Here is a 20556-nt window from a genome sequence, read left to right on the forward strand (position 1 = left end):
AATACATTTATTTTCCTTTTTCTTTTACATAACCCAGCACATAAATCTCAATTCTATGTTAAGTAAAAAGAACCATGCCTGGTCTTGCCAGGAGGCTGCTTTTACTCTTTTGAAAAAGAAAGGTTAACAATCTCAGCCGCGTTTTCTGTGACAGTGGATGTAATTGAATATAGCTATGAGCTCAAAATACAACCAATCTACTTTTAATGATTTAAATTGTTCTTAAGGATAAAGATAGCACAGTTGATCTCTTAGATGTTGCTTGCTTTGTAACTCATCCTTGACACCAATCTGATTATTTCTGTACAAACATCTTGTTCTCAGTTATTTGTAGGACGAAAGAGCATGCTTTTGCTCTCAGAAGCTGTGGACACTACCCCAAATTCCTCTGTTCTGCACAAAAAGCCTTCAGGATATATAAATGTTTTCCAATGAAACTGGTTTGATCCACAATCAGATAAACCTTTCAGACTTTCAGTAGTTTTTTTGGTTTATTTTTCAATCTATGCATGGTGCATGGGGTAGCACAAGCTTTTGTTATTCATTTCTATATCATGCTCCCCTCCCAAGAAATATTTATTTTTCTTTTTTCTTAAAATTTCCCTTTAAAAATATAACTCACTCAATTTCTTCTAATGCTTCAGTCTCTTACCTGAAAGCATCTGGGTTTTCATCAACCTATAGCTCAGAAGTTGTATTTCTATGACAAAGGTCTTCCTATGAACTACAGGTTGCGTAGTGTCCACCTATCACCAGGGGTCTTCTCTTGCCAGCATAGTGACTTCAGTGTTTCCAGGCTCCACATCTTCATATCACAGAAAGAATTTCTTCCTAGTTGATCCTATGGAAGAGAAAGGAAAATCCCATTTCTAAGATGCCCAGTAGCTTCTCATGTCTTTAATTGCCTGTACTGTGCCCATCCCTAAATCAACTTTAATGTCAAGGATTACAGATTATGTTGATTGGCTTAAACTCAGCTAGGACACTCTTAAAGTTAGAAGATGGTGCTGGAACCTAACCCATGCCACCTGATGTTCACTAAAGAGGATATGTGTAGTAAAATAAAATTTTAAAGTTGTGCCAAGAAGAAAAGGCAACAAACTAAAGATTTCTATTTGTTGAATAAATAAATGAACAGTTGAATTCATACTGATTTTAGTTGACGTAACAGAGACCAAGTCTCAAAATCCAATCTCAGAACAGTAAAGATTATTTCTTGGATAATTTCTAAGAGGGCATAGCGGTATGAAAATCTTGTAATTCAAGAAAAATATTATCCATATCTCTGTATTCTTCAAACCAATTTATCCTCCACTGATTAGTGTTCCCCTTTACATTCAGATCTTCTTTTTCAAGAAGATATTTACTCCCACCCCCTTTTTCTTGTGCTGGTCACAATGAAATATAATCCTGCTACTCACTAATTCTGCTGTTTTTCTGAGATTTGGAGCTCACTCAAATTTTCAGTTCAAATCTAACCTCAAATGTCATGTAATTGTTATCTTATTTTTCCTCCACTTCAAAGACCAAATGGCAAATGTCAAAAGAGCACTATGCTGTGTTCTTCATTTGCCTTCATATTCTCTTTTCCATGGCTGAACTTAATGTTTATCTAAAATCAGCTATAGACTCCCACCCCAGTTGTGCCTACTTTTGATCTGGCAGTACATCAGTTCAATGTGGGTTGAAGGTACTGTCTATTAAAGATACAATAACACTATTTTGTCAACTTAGATTTCTGACCTTTCATCTTTATTGCTATCTTTCTTTTATTCAAATAGTAGTTAAAACCTGCTATCATTTACAATATTTAAAAATAGCTTACCGCATAGGCAGTGAGTGCCTTGGCATAGGTTTTGGCAGTGATTTTTTTAATCTGACCCCAAAACAAAGTAATAATAAGCAAGTAAGATTATATCAAACTAAAAAGCTTCTATGCAGGAAAGGAAATCATCAACAAAATGAAAAGGCAACCAACTGAACAGGAGAAAAATTTTGCAGTTTGTATATCTAAAAGGGGCTAATACTCAAAATATATAAAGAACTTATACAATTCAGTTGCAAAAAAACAAGCAATCCATTTAAAAATGGGCTAATCTGAATAGACATTTTCCCTAAGACATACAAAAAGTTAACAGGTATATGGAAAGATGCTCAACATCATTGATCATCAGGAAAATAAAAATCAAATTCCAATGAGATATCACCTGATACTTGTTATAATGGCTAATATCAAAAAGACAAGAAATGATAAGCGTTGGCAAGGGTGTAGAGAAAAGGGGACACTTGTGCACTGTCAGTGGGAATATAAACTGGTGCAGCCACTACAGAAAGCAGTATGGAGGTTGCTTTTTTTTTTTTTTTTTAATTAAAACTAGAATGACCGTATGATCCAACACTTCCATTCCTGGTATTTATCCAAAGAAAATGAAAACACTAACTCGAAAAGATACATGCACCGCCACGTTCACTGCAGCATTATTTACAATAGCTAAGGTATGGGCACAACCCAAGAAAGCCTAAGGCTCCTAGAGGATTTCTTGCAAAGGAGAGGTTCTACCTTACCCAGATTGGTTCTATGGTACGTGTATGGAAGTGTGGATAAAGAAGATGTGGTATTTATATACATGGAATATTATTCAGCTATAAAAAAAAGAATGAAATCCTGACATTTACAACAACATGGATGAACCTCAAGGGCATTTGCTAAGTGAGATAAGTGGAAAGAATAATATTGTATGATCTATCCCTCTTATATGTGGAATCTTTAAAAAGAAAAAACAACAAAAACAAAACCACGTTCATGGATACAGAGAACAAATTGGTGATTGCCAGAGCTAAGGGATGGGGGATGGGAGACATGAGTGAACTATTGTTGTTTTAGTTTAAATAAATTGAATTTTTAAATGCCATAAAAATAATTGCTTGTTGTTTAACTGGAAAATCCATATTTTTTATGCCACTAAAGAACTAGTATATCACAACTGAGATATGAAGCCGAATCCTCTTATAGAACAGAAATCTGGATTGTTCCTAATTCCTAATTTTTTAAAAATTTTTTGCCCTTCTGATTAGCTGTCATTTCAGTGACAACTGTCAATTGCTGTAAATACATTTTTAGTATGGATATGAATTGTTAAATGTCCATATATGAAGTCTCATACTTTGCTTCATTCTTGGACTAATTCCAAAGAACTAACAATGAAAATCCAATTTAAAAAATTACTATAGCATAAACTAAGACTGTGTTCTACATGACAACACTAACATATTTTAGATATTTTTTAAAGTTGTGGAATTGTCTATTTACTCCAAAAAACATGTTAAATATTTTGACAGAGAATGGTAGATACACTTTCTAAGATAACCACACTTGTTTTTATCTCCACTCCTGGTTTAGACTCCACATATTGAGATATAATACTATGTCATAAATTGTTATGCCATCAAAAAATGCTATTAGCTTTACAAAATGCTATAGACCATCTCTAACAGGAGGTACTTGGAGATGGATTTGGGTTTGACTCTCACTCTTCAGTTACTTGCTGTGAGGATATAGGCAGATTGCCTACAGCTTCTTTAACCTCAGTTGCTCTCCAAAATATATGAGCTAAGGAAAAAAAAAATAAAAAGACTGAGTACAAGCTTGGGGCAGAGCAGCAGTCTCTCGTGAATCCAACTATTATCAGCCAATAAATCCTCAGACATGCAGCTTGAGCCCTTCCTAGAGTCAGCATAATTTATCTGCATGAAAGGTGGGTGGGGGGAGGTGGGGTGGGGAGAAGAAATAGAAATAGATGGAGACACTTCAGTTATTGTAAAGGAAATGTTTTGAGACAAGCATCTTTAGAGCTTAAAATTTTTTAATTAATAACTTTTTAACATATCTGCCTAAAAAAAGTTGAAATTATATATCACATCTATATTGCAAGCTTAGACCTGCCACATATAAATAAAGCCTACTTATGCAAGATGAATTAGTTTCAGAGATCTGTACAGCATAGTGCCTATAGTTAACAGGATGATATTATGCATTTAAAAATTTCTTAAGACATTGATCTCATGTTAAATGTTCTTACCACAATAAATACATAGATGATAGATGATGATGATAGATAGATAGATAGATAGATAGATAGATGATGGATAAAATAAATCTTGCCTAGAGAAATGCCCAGATCCTGCAAGAGAACCAATCTGGGTAAGGTAGAACTTCTCCTTTGCAAGAAATCCTCTAGGAGCCTTAGGCTTTCTCTATCCCTGTCTCTGAAGTTTCAGAGGAAAAGTTTATCACCACCAGAGCTCCAGGACAAAGGAGAAATGACCTGCCCTGTCTCTACATCAGAGCAAGACAGCAAGCTGCAGAGAGCCTGAAGGGAAGTGGCATTAGCTGAAATAAACGTTACGTGATGTTTCTGGAGAAAGATACTTGCTGATACTGACATTGCTCCTGATTCTTTTGTCAAACACTCCTTGTACCTTTTTTTGTTAGTGATTTAATTCCTTCTTTCATTTTTTTTTTTTATAGGATCTGTTGCAAGATCCCTGGCCTCCTTCATTCTGTATTCTACTAGCTTAGGATAGAGGCCTCTGGTGATATATTACTTTAGTGCAATCATAGGGCTAACTGCTGGAGCATACCTAATTGCCTCACGTCAACACACAAACACACACACACAAACGCACAGAGTATACAATTTTTTGTTATTGTGGTAAAAACACTATTATATCTACCTTCTTAACAATCTTTTAAGTGTATAATACAAATTGCTAACTTTAGAGACATTGTTGTAGAGCAGAGCTCTAGAAATCATTTTCCTTGCATAGTTGAGACTGTTCCCATTGATTATAAATCTCCCACTCCCTGTTGCCTGAAAACTGCAATTCTACTCTCTGATTCTATGAGTTTGACTAATTTAGAAACCTCATGTAAGGGGGATCTTGCAGTACTTGTGAAACATTTATTTGGTCTTAAAATAGATGCTTTTTTTTTAATTGGCGCAGAGTTTTGGTATTTGTATTTTCTTGTTACTTTGAATTCATTTTCCAAAATTTACAAAATTGAATATTTTACTCACACACAAAAATAATGAGATTTCTGTCTTCTCTTGAAATCTGGTAGCTTTATAACACTAGCCTACATTCCGGGATGGTGACAGCCCATAGCAGCTGAGAAGGGCCAGCCTGTATAGATTGGATAAGTTCTCTTTAGTGTATCTCAGTCACCTCCTGACCCAGGAAGTGGGTCTGCTACATATCCCAGATGGCCCTTGTAGTATGAAAGTTTGATATCTCTTTTTTTTTTTAAGATTTTATTTATTTATTTGACAGACAGAGATCACAAGTAGGCAGACAGGCAGGCAGAGAGAGAGGAGGAAGCAGGCTCCCTGCTGAGCAGAGAGCCCGATGCTGGGCTCGATCCCAGGACCCTGGGATCATGACCTGAGCCGAAGGCAGAGGCTTTAACCCACTGAGCCACACAGGTGCCCCAAAAGCTTGATATCTCTTGATTACTAAACATCATTTTCACCTCCAGAAAAAGTCTCTTTTTCTAGGTAATCAGCCTCCAAGGGAAAGCAAAGTAGTTACATGCCAGCTTATCCCTTGCTAGGGACAAAAACTTTTCTGTATTTAGATTTAGGACTTAGGTCCCTTTGGTAAATTTCAGGACTAGAACATACTAAAATATAAGTTCCATGAAGGTGAGGATTTCTGTTTTCTTCACTAATGTATCTTCCGTGCTTAAAACAGTGCCTATACATAGGAGGTACTCAACGAACACTTGTTAAATGCCTGAATGAACCAAATTCAAATGATATCTACAGATCTTCAAACTTCTTGAGGTAGGAAAGAGATATTCTACTCATTTCATGATTGTGATGCTATATGTTGGCCAAAGGGTAAAACTAAGGATCTAAAACATTTTATTTCTATAAGAGAGAGGTAATAATTAAAGCAATGAGGGTTAAACTGCTAGAGTTAAAGTTCAAATTTACCACTGACAGCTGTGTGAGGGACAGGCCACTTATCCTCTCCATATCTCAACATCTTTATCTGTAAAATGGAATTTATCTCAGAGTCATGAGGTTAAATGAGATAATCCACATAAGCATTTAGCAGAATATTTAGCACATAGTACATGCTTGATAAATGCTAGATGTTAATGTTGGATCTTGCAGTTTATTTTAGAAAAAGGCTGAGAACTTGTTTTGTCTGGAGAAAAGAATCCACATATGACAGTAGCGGGAGATAATGCTCGATGGAGCTAAGTAGAGGGCCCAGAGCTCAATTCTAAAGAGTCTAAGCAGTGAGACACATAAGCAGTGTGCTTAAGCAGAGAAACGGTTTAATTTTTGCCCAACTATGTATTAGAAAAAGTGATCTGTTGGCAGCCAGTACTACCCATGGTCTCAATATGTACTGACACATAAATGCTAGATTTTCCATTGTTATTTTCTTGTCTCATATATACAGAAATTCTTATTTTCTTCAGTTTGTCAAGTTTGTTGGAGTTCTAAAAGATTAATTGGTTTCAGGATTTGTAAACTAGGCAAAGCCAGGAGCCTGGGCTCCCTCCCTCTGAGGCAAAATTATCTATATCAGCTTTTCTCAAAATAATGCACCAATCAAAGAAGGACATTCCAGCCACTCCCTTTGCTCTCTATGGTACTTATGCCTTTTAAAATAACAGGCCCTTGTGACCAAGAGGTCATCTGGAAAGCTATCTTGGGAGCTCTTCAAAGTCAACATTCTCAGCTTGTTTCTTTATGACCCATTGATCGACGGATGCAAAGGAGGACATACTGTTTTGAGGCTTTTTTTAAGCACTGTTCTACTTGGACTCTCTCCATCCACCAGTGGAAAATTCACTTAGTCTTCAGTTTGGGCTATTTCTCTAGAACTAATAAACATTTCCTAGAGTGTTAAAATTATTAACCAAGAGGTATCTTAAAAAACATTTCTAGCCAAATAGTCAAGGAAGGAAACCACTTAATATCATCCTAAGAGGTGATCTGATTTTGTGAAGGAGTTATTTTGGGGCACCTGGGTGGCTCAGTTGGTTAAGCATCTGCCTTTGGTGAAGGTCATAATCTCAGAGCCCTGGGATTGAGTCACAGCTTAGGCTCCCTGCTTAGCAGGAAGTCTGCTTCTCCCTCTCCCCCTGCTTGTGCTTTCTCACTATCTCTTTCTCTCTCTCTCTCTGTCAAATAAAAAAATAAAATAAAATCTATAAACATTTTTTTAAAAAGGAGTTATTTTTATTTTATATTCAGATCATTAACCTTTCATTTATGTATATGTTTATTCATCCATTTAGCAAATATAAGCCAAGTATCTACTTTATTCCTGGTCCTAGTGATATAGTGTTAAACAAGACAAAAAATATACTTGTCAATATGGGACTTATATATTGACCCAACCTCTATGCCATATGCAAGTGCATGTTTAATGCCTTTGGGATCTGCAAGGATAATAATGAACAGTTTGAATTCCAGAGTCACAAAGACCTGGGATAGAATTCCATGCTGGGTATATTACTCAATTGGCGAAATTACTTAATTTTTCTGAGTAACAGCTAACTACTTCATCAGTAAAATAGAGAAATAATAGAAATCTACATTATATCTTGTTTTAAGAATTTAGTGAGGTAGTGTATGTAAAGAGAGTACCTCACATCAGTGACCTTGTAAGTGCACAATATGTGTTAAGTATTATGAAAAACATTGTGACAATTGTAAAGATCCACTATCACACATCCTCACTTTTTCAGTAATGACTCATTCTAGTAATAGAGTTCATCCTTACTCCCAACTATCTATACAAACATTGGTTGTATTAACTTTTTTAAAATTTACTCATTATTTTTATTTTTATCTTTTTATTTTATTTTTTAATTATGTTATGTTAGATACCATACAGTACATCATTAGTTTTTGATATAGTTGTATTAACTTTTAAACTTATATGGCCATAAACAAAAAATAATGAAACTGGAGGGGATTATGCTAACTGAAATAAGTCAAGCAGAGAAAGACAATTATCATATAGTTTCATTCATATGTGGAATGTAAGAAATAACATGGGGGACCACAGGGAAAGGGAGGGAAAACTGAATGGGAAGAAATCAGAAAGGGAGAAAAACCAGGAGAGACTCTGGACTCCAGGAAACAAATTGAGGGCTACAGAAGGGAGGGGTGTTGGCAGGTAGGGTAACTAGGTGATGGGTATTAAGGAGGCACATGTTGTGATGAGCACAGGTGCAGAGAATGATCCTGCTCTTTTGGTACCAGTTGAGATGTGATTTGTGACCCAGGATGGGATCTATTCTGGAGAATGTTCTATGTGTACTAGAGAAGAATGTGTATTCTGTTGTTTTGGGATGGAATGTTCTAAATATACCTGTGATGTCTATCTGGTCCAGTGTGTCATTTAAGGCCTTTAATTCCTTGTTAATCTTTTGCTTAGATGATCTTCCCATTTCAATTAGGGTGCTGTTAAAGTCCCCTACTATCTTTATATTACTGTCAATATGTTCTTTGATTTTGTAATTAATTGGTTCATATAATTGGCTGCTCCCATGTTAAGAGCTTAGATATTTAAAATTTTTAGATATTGTTGTTGGACAGACACTTTAAGTATGATTTGGTGTCTTCCTCATCTCTTATTATAGTCTTTGACTTAAAATCTAATTGATCTGATATAAGGATTGCCACCCTAGCTTTCTTTTCATGTCCATTAGTATGGTAAATTGTTTTCTACCCCCTCACTTTAAATCTGGAGGTGTCGTTGGGTCTAAAATGAGTTTCTTGTAGACAGCATATTGATGGATCTTGGTTTTTTTAATCCATTCTGATACACTGTGTCTTTTGATTGGGGCATTTAGCCTATATACATTCAAGTTAACTATTGGAAGATGTGAATTCAGTGCCGTTGTAGTGTCTATAAGGTGACTATTACTGTATATTGTCCCTGTTTCTTTCTGGTTTGTTACTTTGAGGTTCTATCTTTGCTTAGAGGAGCCCTTTCAATATTTCTTATAGGGCTGGTTTGGTGTTTGCAAATTTTTTTAAGTTTTGTTTATCCTGGAAGCTTTTTATCTCTCCTTCTATTTTCAATGACAGCCTAGCTGGGTATAGTATTCTTGGCTGCATATTTTTCTCATTTAGTGCTCTGAATATATCATGCCTTTCTGACCTGCCAGGTCTCTATGGATAGGTGTGCTGCCAATCTCATATTTCTACCATTGTATGTTAGAATCTCTTGTCCCAAGCTGCTTTCAGGATTTTCTTTGTCACTAAGACTAGTAAGTTTTACTATTAGATGAATGGGTGTGGACCTATTTTTGTTGATTTTGAGGGGAGTTCTCTGTGCTTCTTGGATTTTGATGTTTGTTCCCTTCGCCAAATTAGGAAACTTCTCTACTATAATTTGCTCCAATATCCTTTCTGCCCCTCTCTCTCTTTCTTCTTCTTCTGGGATCCCAAATATCTCATAATTGTTATTCCATAATTGATTAATAGTGTTCCATCTTATGACATCACTTATCCCTTGAATTCTCCCCTTGTGGTCCAGTAGTTGTTTGTCTCTCTTTTGCTCAACTTCTTTATTGCCCATCATTTGGTCTTCTGTATCACTAATTCTCTCTTCTGCCTCATTCATCCTAGCAGTAAGAGCCTCCATTTTTTATTGCACCTCATTAATAGCTTTTTAAATTTCAACTTAGTTAGATTTTAGTTCTTTTATTCCTTCAGAAAGGGATTTTATTTCTCCAGAAAGGGATCCTCTAGTATCTTCTATGTTTTTTCAAGTCCAGCTAGCATCTTTATAATTGTCATTCTGAACTCTAGTTCTGACATCTTACTAATGTCCGTATTGATTAAGTCTCCAGCCGTTGGTACTACCTCTTGTTCTTTTTTTCTGCCTTGTCATTTTAACCAGAGAAGAATAGATGAATGAGAGAACAAAATGTTAAAAGGATAACAATGACCCCAGAGAAATATACACTAACCAAATCAGAAGAGACCTGAAAGGGGTTGGGGGGGAAGGAAGGGGGAAGACTATATATATATATATATTTTAAAGCTGGTGACTAGAACAGAACCACACACTTGATTTTGGGTGTATTTGGCCTGTTAGAAGAAATTGCCTCCCAAATTTTTAAAGAAAGAAAAACTTACATATATACAAATATAAGGGTAAACATGATGAAGGGATAGAATATGACTGTAAAGCTGAAAATTTAAAAAGATTTTAAAAAAGGAATTGATGGGACTCCTGGGTGCCTCAGTAGGTTAAAGCCTCTGCCTTCAGCTCAGGTCGTGGTCTCAGAGTCCTGGGATCGAGCCGCACGTCAGGCTCTCTGCTCAGCGGGGAGCCTGCTTCCCTCTCTCTCTGCCTGCTTCTCTGCCTACTTGTGATCTCTCTCTCTCTCTCTCTCAAAATATACTAAAAAAAAAAAAAAGGAATTGATAAGAAGTTGGTTTAAAAAAAAAGAGAGAGAGACAATATGATCAGGCTGGACACTAGACTAGAACAAGGCTATATGCTAGATTTAGAGTATATTTTGATCTGTTAAAAGAAACTGAATCCTAAAATTTTAAAGAAAGAAAAACTTATATATACAAAAATAAGGTCAAATACAATGAAGACATAGAATATGACTATAACAATGAAAATGTAAAAATATTTTAGAAAGGTATTTATAAGTTAAAATAGTTAAAACAGGATAAAATAGGAAAGAGGGAAAATTCAAAAGAAATAGAAAAAAATGACAAAAATTAAAAAAAAAAAACTTTGAAATACTAAAGAATCACGGGACAAAAGCTGTGAATTCTATGTGCTGTATTCCCCTAGCACTGATGTTTTGCAGTTCTTATTGATCAGTAAACTTGGTCTTGGATGGATGTTCTTGGTGACTTTCTGGGGGAGGGGCTTGTTGCAGTGATTCTCAAATTTCTTTGCCTGAAGTGGAGTTGCACTGCCCTTGCCAGGGGCCAGGCTAAGTAATCTGCTCCAGTTTGCTCTCAGTAGCTTTTGTTCCCTGCAACTTTCTGTACAACTTTGGAGGATCAGAATGAAAGTGGTGGCCTCCCAAACCAGCCCCAGAGGAGCTGAGAGCTCAGAGTCCCACCTCTTCAGTGAGCCTTCAGAGAAAAGCAATCATCCCTGTCTCCCTGGTCTCCAGCTACACCCAAAGCTCCCCCAGTCTGTGACTGAGCATTTCTATCTCTGGCACACAGCCCCATTTGGAGTCTCCAAATCCAGCAGAATCCTGCAGCAAATTCCTGTGCTATTCCTCCCAGTGGAGGAAGGGGAAGTCTTCCTGGATCTGCCACTTATGGGGTCCCTGCTCGAAGAGTAGTGGTCTGACTTTGCCTTGAATCAGTTTATGACAACCCTGAGCTGAAAGCCCCCTCCTCAGCTCTATCTTTGAAGCTGGATTCCCTGCTCTGATACCTGGGAGTGTTGCAATACTTAGGCACCCCTGGTCATTCTGTGACCCCAAGGGTCCTGAGACCACACTGACCCAATGAGCATCCTTCCACCCCCTTAGTCACTGGAGTGAGTTTCCTCCATGGAGCAGACTTCTGAAAGTTTCAACTTTGTACTCCACTGCTATATCACATGCTGGGAGGTGGCCCCTTCCCTTGCTCTCTGTCTTCCCATATATCACCTCAAATTCACTTCTCCACATGTCCTACCTTCTGTAAAGTGGTCACTTTTCTATTCCTGGAATTGCTGCTATTCTTTTCTATCTTCTGTTCAGTTTGTAGGTGTCCAGAATGGTTTGATAACTATCTAGCTGAATTCCTGGTGAAATTTAGGTCTCCTACTCCTCTGCCATCTTGCCCCCCTGACACATATAGTTTTTGATGTAATGTTCAATGATTCATTAGCTGTGTATAACATCCAGGGTTCATCTCATCACATGTCTTCTTTAATGGCCATCCCCCAGTTACCACATCCCCCCACCCACCTCCCTTTCCACAACCCTCAGTTTGTTTCCCAGAATCCAGAGGCCCTCACCATTTGTCTCCCACTCTGATTTCTTCCCATTCAGTTTTCCTCCCTTCCCCCTTAATCCTCTGTGCTTTTTCTTACATTCCACATATGAGTGAAACCATATGATAATTGTTTTTCTCTAATTAATTTATTTTACCTAGCATAATACCCTCCAGTTCCATCCACACTGATGTAAATGTTAAGTATTTATCCTTTCTGATAACTGACTAATATTCCATTGTATATATGAAGCATATCTTATTTATCCATTTACCTATTGAAGGACATCTCAGCTCCTTCCACAGTTCGGGTATTGTGGACATTGCTACTGAGAACATTGGGGTGCAGATACCCCTTTTTTTCACTACATCTCTATCTTTGGGGTAAATATCCAGTAGTACAATTGCTGAGTCACTGTGTAGTTCTATTTTTAACTTCTTGAGGACTCTCCATGCTGTTTCCAGAGTGGCTGTACCACCTTGCATTCCCATCAACACTGAAAGAGGATTCCCCTTTCTCCACAACCTCACCAACATTTGTTGTTTCCTGCTCTGTTAATTTTAGCCATTCTAACTGGTATAAAGTGGTATCTATATTATACATATTGTTCTTAAATGTATTTTTTAAACTAATGCTGAATTTTGATGGTCGTTCTGTGTTTGTGTATTCTTTATTTTAATAGCTGCATAGTACCCATGTTTTATTTAATCATTCTTCTTAATGGTAAACATCCAAGTTATTTACAATTTATAATTATTTGCTATTGTAAGAATGCTTGAATGAATGCTTATATATGTGTATGTGTGTATATATATATATATATATATATATATATATCTTTAATCTTTGCATACATGGGTGAATAGATCTTCAGGACAAAGTTGTATACTGTAGACATTAAACTGCAATAATAATACTTGGTGTATTTAAAATTTGATAGAATATGTCAAATTGCCTTCCAAAAACATTTCATCACTTTATAATCCCATGGTATCAAATAGGAATTCTTTAAATAAAAAAAATCAAATTAAAGAAATCTACATAGATGAGGATTTATTTGTCTCAAAAAGTAGTATGTGGACAGCTGCTGGCATTTTTTCAAGAACCTATAAATATTATAGCTGTTATCTGTGAATTCCTTGGCCTTTCTCTTATGATAACAAGATGAAAACCATTCCTCCATGTATCATGTCTACTTTCAAAACATAATGAGGCAGAAAAGGAGGAATTTACTGCAATTCTATTTTCTTATCAGTAAATACTCACTTTCTCATATACCTCCACAACAGACTTTTTAATATATGTTTATCAATTAGAACTGTGTTATATGACCACCACAGCTACAAAGAAGGCTAGGGAAACGAGTATTTACATTTCTAGTCTCTAAGTTGAGGTAGTGATAGGAAATGAGTGTAGGCTAGCAAAATAATTGGTGTTTGTTAAATGCCCAGAAGTGACTGGAAATGTCAATTTCTTGCTAACACTAGAAAATTCAGGCTTCTTACCCATCTGATATGTTACAAAAAGACATAACTGATTTTTTTTTCATTTACCTTATAATAAGTGGTTGAGCATATTTATTTATTTATTTATTTATTTGTGTTTTTGGCCATTTGTAATCTTCTTCTGTGAATTTCTAGTTTATGTCAATTGTTCGTGAATAGCTTATCTTAGTGTATTCAGGAGTGGGTTAAAATAAATGAGTATAACATGCAGATAAGTCCCTGAATTAAGAGAAAAGGATAACCAAACAGGAAGAACCATAAACTGGAAGACAAGACACTAAATACAAACCTCAAAAACTTCCTTTTTGGAAGTCTATCATTACATTAAAAAAAATAGTAACTTTTCTGCATAACTCCATAACCTCAGAGAGTTGAAAGGGAGTGTATGAGTAATGCAGTATTCTAAGATCTTTTGATAAAACCAATAGCTAGGTCAGGAGTTCCATACTTGGTTGATGTTCAGAATTACCTAAGAAACATATTCACATGCTTAGTGTTCCTGATCCCCATTTTTGGAGATTACAATTCAGTAGATATTTTGCCTCCCCTAGCAGGGCCATAGTTAATTGAACTATTTAGTAGGCTCTTTAAGGTTGGTGCTGGCAAATCATCCCCCTAGATGGTTTCTGTCCATGGTGCTGAAAACAAACATTTAAAAATAAACAAAAAACCGTTCAAGGGAGCTAAGTTCCAACAAAACTCACTTTAAGATAGAAGTAAGTACTGTGCTTTAATCAAAATATTCACTAGATTATAGTGTAGAAAACTGTGTACATTTTACAAGTTTACTGACTTTGAGTGATCAAAATAAGTACATTAAATGTTACTCTATTCAGAAAAAATATTGATTAATTTGATCTCTAGCATAATAATGTCCAGTGTCAACAGGAGGATTCAAGATGGCGGAGAAGTAGCAGGCTGAGACTACATCGGTTAACAAGAGATCAGCTAGATAGCTTATCTAACCATTGCGAACACCTACAAATCCAATGGGAAATTGAAGAGAAGAAGAGCCACAATTCTAGAAACAGAAAATCGATCACTTTCTGAAAGGTAGGACCTGTGGAGAGGTGAATCCAAAGTGACGGGAAGATAGATGGCGGGGTGAGGGGCCGGCTCCTGGCAAGCAGCGGAGCAAATGAGCAAAAAATCAGGACTTTTAAAAGTCTGCTCCATGGAGGGACATTGCTTCAGAGGCTAAACTGGGGGGAAGCCCACACGGGGCCAGCGTAACCCCAGGTCGCACGGGGTCACAGAAGGACCAGGGGGTGTCTGAGCATCACAGACCTCGCAGGTATTAGAACAGGGAAGCCGGCTACAACGACAAAGCTGAGGAGTGAGCTCTCAACTCGGGCTTACCTTGAACCAGTCACAGGCTGGGTGAGCTCAGAGCGTGACCAGAGGTAACGGAGATGGAAGCGACCGGCGCTTTTCTCCAAATGCGAGCAATTGAGCACTTTCCTCCAAGCACAACCAGAGGCCAGGGAGACAGGGGTGGTTGGGTGCTTTTCTCTGAGGGCACACTGAGGAGTGGGACCCTGAGCTCTTGGCCCCTCCATGCTGGAGATTGGGAGGCTGCCATCTTCATTCCCATCCTCTGGAACCCTACAGAAAGCACTCAGGGAACAAAAGCTCCCGAAAGCAAACCTGAGCGGATTACCAAGCCTGGCCCCCAGTAAGGGTGGTGCAATTCCGACTGGGGCAAAGACACTTTGAAAAATCACTTTAACAGGCCCTTCCCCCAGAAGATCAACAAGAAACCCAGCCAAGACCAACCTCACTCACCAAGGAGAACAGAGGAATTCCAGAGGAGGAGAAAGCAAATCTTTTCTGGACAAAATGACAAGGCGGAAAAACTCACCATAAAAAAAGAGCAAGAGGCAGTACCAAAGGCTGCAGACATTGGTAATATGACAGATCTAGAGTTCAGAATGATGATTCTCAAGGTTTTAGCTGGGCTCGAAAAAGACATAGAAGATATTAGAGAAACCCTCTCCAGAGAGATAAAAGCACTTTCTGGAGAAATAAAAGAACTAAAATCTAACTAAGTTGAAATAAAAATAGCTATTAATGAGGTGCAATCTAAAATGGAAGCTCTTACTGCTAGGATAAATGAAGCAGAAGAAAGAATTAGTGATATAGAAAACCAAATGACAGAGAATAAAGAAGCTGAGCAAAAGAGAGACAAACAAATATTGGACCATGAGGAGAGAATTTGAGAGATAAGTGACACCATAAGAAAGCACAACATTATAATAATTGGGATTCCAGAAGAAGAAGAAAGAGAGAGGGGAGCAGAAGGTATATTGGAGAGAATTATTGGAGATAATTTCCCTAATATGGCAAAGGGAACAAACATCAAGATCCAGGAGATGCTAAGAATGCCCTCAAAATCAATAAAAATAGGTCCACACCTCATCACCTAATAGTAAAATTTACAAGTTTTAGCGACAAAGAGAAAATCCTGAAAGCAGCCCGGGAAAAGAAGTCTGTAACATACAAGGGTAAAAACACTAGATTGGCAGCAGACCTATCCACAGAGACCTGGCAGGCCAGAAAGAACTGGCATGATATACTCAGTGCACTAAACGAGAAAAACATGCAGCCAAGAATACAATATCCAGCTAGGCTATCATTGAAAATAGGAGAGATAAAAAGCTTCCAGTACAAACAAAAACTGAAAGAATTTTCAAACACCAAACCAGCTCTACAGGAAATATTGAAAAGGGTCCTCTAATCAAAGAGAGACCCTAAAAGTAGTAGATCAGAAAGAAAAAAAGACAATATACAGTAACAGTCACCTTACAAGCAATACAATGGCACTAAATTCATATCTCTCAATAGTTACCCTGAATGTTAATGGGCTAAATGCCCCCAATCAAAAGACAAATTGTATCAGAATGGATTAAAAAAACAAAACCCTTGGGCGCCTGGGTGGCTCAGTGGGTTAAGCCGCTGCCTTCGGCTCAGGTCATGATCTCAGGGTCCTGGGATCGAGTCCCGCATCGGGTTCTCTGCTCCGCGGGGAGCCTGCTTCCTCCTCTCTCTCTCTCTGCCTGCCTCTCTGCCTACTTGTGATCTCTCTGTGTCAAATGAATAAATAAAATCTTTAAAAAAAACAAAACAAAAAAAAAAAAACCCATCAACATGCTGCCTACAAGAAACTCATTTTAGACCCAAAGATGACACCAGATTTAAAATGAGGGGGTGGAAAACAATGTACCATGTTAATGGACATCAGAAGAAAGCTGGGGTGGCAATCCTTATATCAGATCAATTAGATTTTAAGCCAAAGACTATAATAAGAGACAAGGAAGGGCACTATATCATACTCAAAGGGTCTGTCCAACAAGAAGACCTAACGATTTTAAATATCTATGTCCCTAACATGGGAGCAGCCAACTATATAAACCAATTAATAACAAAATCAAAGAAATACAATAATAATAGGGGACTTTAACACCCCCCCTTACTGAAATGGGCAGATCCTCCAAGCAAAAGATCAACAAGGAAATAAAGGCCTTAAATGATACACTGGACCAGGTGGACATCACAGATATATTCAGAACATTCTATCTCAAAGCAACAGAATATACATTCTTCTCTAGTGCACATGGAACATTCTCCAGAATAGACCACATCCTGGGTCATAAATTAGGTCTCAACTGGTATCAAAAGATGGAGATCATTCCCTGCATATTTTCAGACCACAATGCTCTGAAGCTAGAACTTAATCACAAAAGGAAATTTGAAAAGAACCCAAATACATGGAAACTAAACAGCATCCTTCTAAAAAATGAATGAGTCAACCAGGAAATTAAAGAAGAATTGAAAAAAATTCATGGAAACAGATGATAATGAAAACACCATGGTTCAAAATCTGTGGGACAAAACAAAGGCAGTCCTGAGAGGAAAAAATATAGTGGGACAAGCCTTTCTCAAGAAACAAGAAAGGTCTCAAATATATAACCTAACCCTGCACCTAAAGGAGCTGGAGAAAGAACAAGAAAGAAACCCTAAGCCCAGCAGGAGAAGAGAAATCATAAAGATCAGAACAGAAATCAATTAAATAGAAACTAAAAAAATAATAGAACAAATCAATAAAACTAGGAGCTGGTTCTTTGAAAGAATTAATAAGATTGACAAACTTAAAATTAATAATATTGACATTAAGATTGACAATAAGATTGACATTAATAAGATTGACAAACCCTGGCCAGACTTATCAAAAAGAAAAGAGAAAGGACCCAAATAAATAAAATCATGAATGAAAGAGGAGAGATCACAACCAACATCAAAGAAATACAATTATAAGAACATACTATGAGCAACTCTACACCAACAAATTCGACAATCTGGAAGAAATGGATACACTTCTAGAGACATATAAACTACCACAACTGAACCAGGAAGAAATAGAAAACCTGAACAGGCCCATAACCAGTAAGGATATTGAAACAGTCATCAAAAACCTCCAAACAAACAAAAGTCCAGGGCCAGACAGCTTCCCAGGGGAATTCTACCAAACACTGAAAGAAGAATTAATTCCTAGTCTCCTGAAACTGTTCCAAAAATAGAAATGGAAGGAAAGCTTCCAAACTCATTTTATGAGGCCAGCATCACCTTAATCTCAAAACCAGACAAGGATCCCATCAAAAAAGAGAATTACAGAGCAATATCCTTGATAAACACAGATGCGAAAATTCTCATCAAAATACTGACCAATAGGATCCAACAGTACATTAAAAGGATTATTCACCATGACCAAGCGCGATTTATTCCAGGGCTGCAAGGTTGGTTCAACATCCGCAAAGCAACCAATGTGATACAACACAGCAATAAAAGAAAGAACAAGAAGCATATGATACTCTCAATAGATGCTGAAAAAGCATTTGACAAAGTGCAGCATCCCTTCTGATTAAAACTCTTCAAAGTGTAGGGATAGAGGGCACATACCTCAATATTATCAAAGCCATCTATGAAAAACCCACTGCAAATATCATTCTCAATGCAGAAAAACTGAAAGCTTTTCCTCTAAGGTCAGGAACACGGCAAGGATGTCTGTTATCACCACTGCTATTGAACATATTACTAGAAATCCTAGCCTCAGCAATCAGACAACAAAAAGAAATTAAAGGCATCCAAATCGGCAAAAAAGAAGTCAAACTATCACGCTTCGCAGATGATATGATACTGTATGTGGAAAACCCAAAAGACTCCACTCCAGAACTGCTAGAACTTGTACAGGAATTCAGTACAGTGTCAGGATATAAAGTCAATGCAGAGAAATCAGTTGCATTTCTTTACACTAACAACAAGACAGAAGAAAGAGAAATAAGGAGTCAGTCCCATTTACAACTGCACCCAAAACCATAAGATACCTAGGAATAAACCTAACCAAAGAGGCAACAAATCTATACTCAGAAAACTATAAAATACTCAAAAAGAAATTGAGGAAGACACAAAGAAATGGAAAAATGTTCCATGCTCCTGGATTGGAAGAACAAATATTGTGAAAATGTCTATTCTACCTAAGGCAATCTACACATTTAATGCAATCCCTATCAAAATCCCATCCTTTTTTTTCAAAAGATAGAACAAACAATCCTAAAATTTATATGGAAGAAAAGACCTCAAATAGCCAAAGGAATATTGAAAAAGAAAGCCAAAGTTGATGGCATCAATATTCCAGACTTCAAGCTCTATTACAAAGCTGTCATCATCAAGACAGTATGGTACTGGCACAGAAACAGACACGTAGATCAATGGAACAGAATAGAGAACCCAGAAATAGACCCTCAACTCTATGGTCAACTAATCTTTGACAAAGCAGGAAGGAATGTCCAATGGAAAAAAGACAGCCTCTTCAACAAATGGTGCTGGGAAAATTGGACAGCCACATGCAGAAAAATGAAACTGGACCATTTCCTTACACCACACACAAAAATAGACTCAAAATGGATGAAGGACCTAAATGTGAGAAAGGAATCCATCAAAATCCTTGAGGAGAACACAGGCAGCAACCTCTTTGACCTCAACTGCAGCAACGTCTTCCTAGGAACATCGCCAAAGACAACAGAAGCAAGGGCAAAAATGAACTATTGGGATTTCAATAGTTCAAAAGCTTTTGCACAGCAAAGGAAACAGTTAACAAAACCAAAAGACAACTGACAGAATGGGAGGAGATATTTGCAAATGACATATCAGATAAAGGGCTAGTGTCCAAAATCTATAAAGAACTTAGCAAACTGAACACCCAAAGAACAAATAATCCAATCGAGAAATCGGCAGAGGACATGAACAGACATTTCTGCAAAGAAGACATCCAGATGTCCAACAGACACATGAAAAAATGCTCCACATCACTCGACATCAGGGAAATACAAATCAAAACCACAATGAGATATCACCTCACACCAGTCAGAATGGCTAAAATCAACAAGTCAGGAAATGACAGATGCTGGCGAGGATGCGGAGAAAGGGGAACCCTCCTACACTGTTGGTGGGAATGCAAGCTAGTGCAACCACTCTGGAAAACAGCATGGAGGTTCCTCAAAAAGTTGCAAATAGAATTATCCTATGATCAAGCAATTGCACTACTGGGTATTTACCCTAAAGATACAAACGTGGTGCTGCGAAGGAGCACGTGCACCCAAATGTTTATAGCAGCAATGTCCATAATAGCCAAACTATGGAAAGAACCTAGATGTCCATCAACAGATGAATGGATAAAGAAGAGGTGGTATATATACTCAATGGAATACTATGCAGCCATCAAAAGAAATGAAATCTTGCCTTTTGCGATGACATGGATGGAACTAGAGGGTATCATGCTTAGCGAAATAAGTCAAGCGGAGAAAGACCACTCTCATATGATCTCCCTGATATGAGGAAGTCTCCACACTCCATGCAATGTGGGGGGCGTGGGGGGTAGGAAAAGAGAAAATGAAAGAAGATGCTATTGGGAGGGAGACAAACCATAAAAGACTCAATCTCAAAAAACAGACTGAGGGTTGCTGGGGGAGGAGGGACGGGAGAGAGTGGTGGG

Source organism: Mustela erminea, chromosome 3, assembly GCF_009829155.1.
Source record: "Mustela erminea isolate mMusErm1 chromosome 3, mMusErm1.Pri, whole genome shotgun sequence".
Taxonomy (NCBI): domain Eukaryota; kingdom Metazoa; phylum Chordata; class Mammalia; order Carnivora; family Mustelidae; genus Mustela; species Mustela erminea.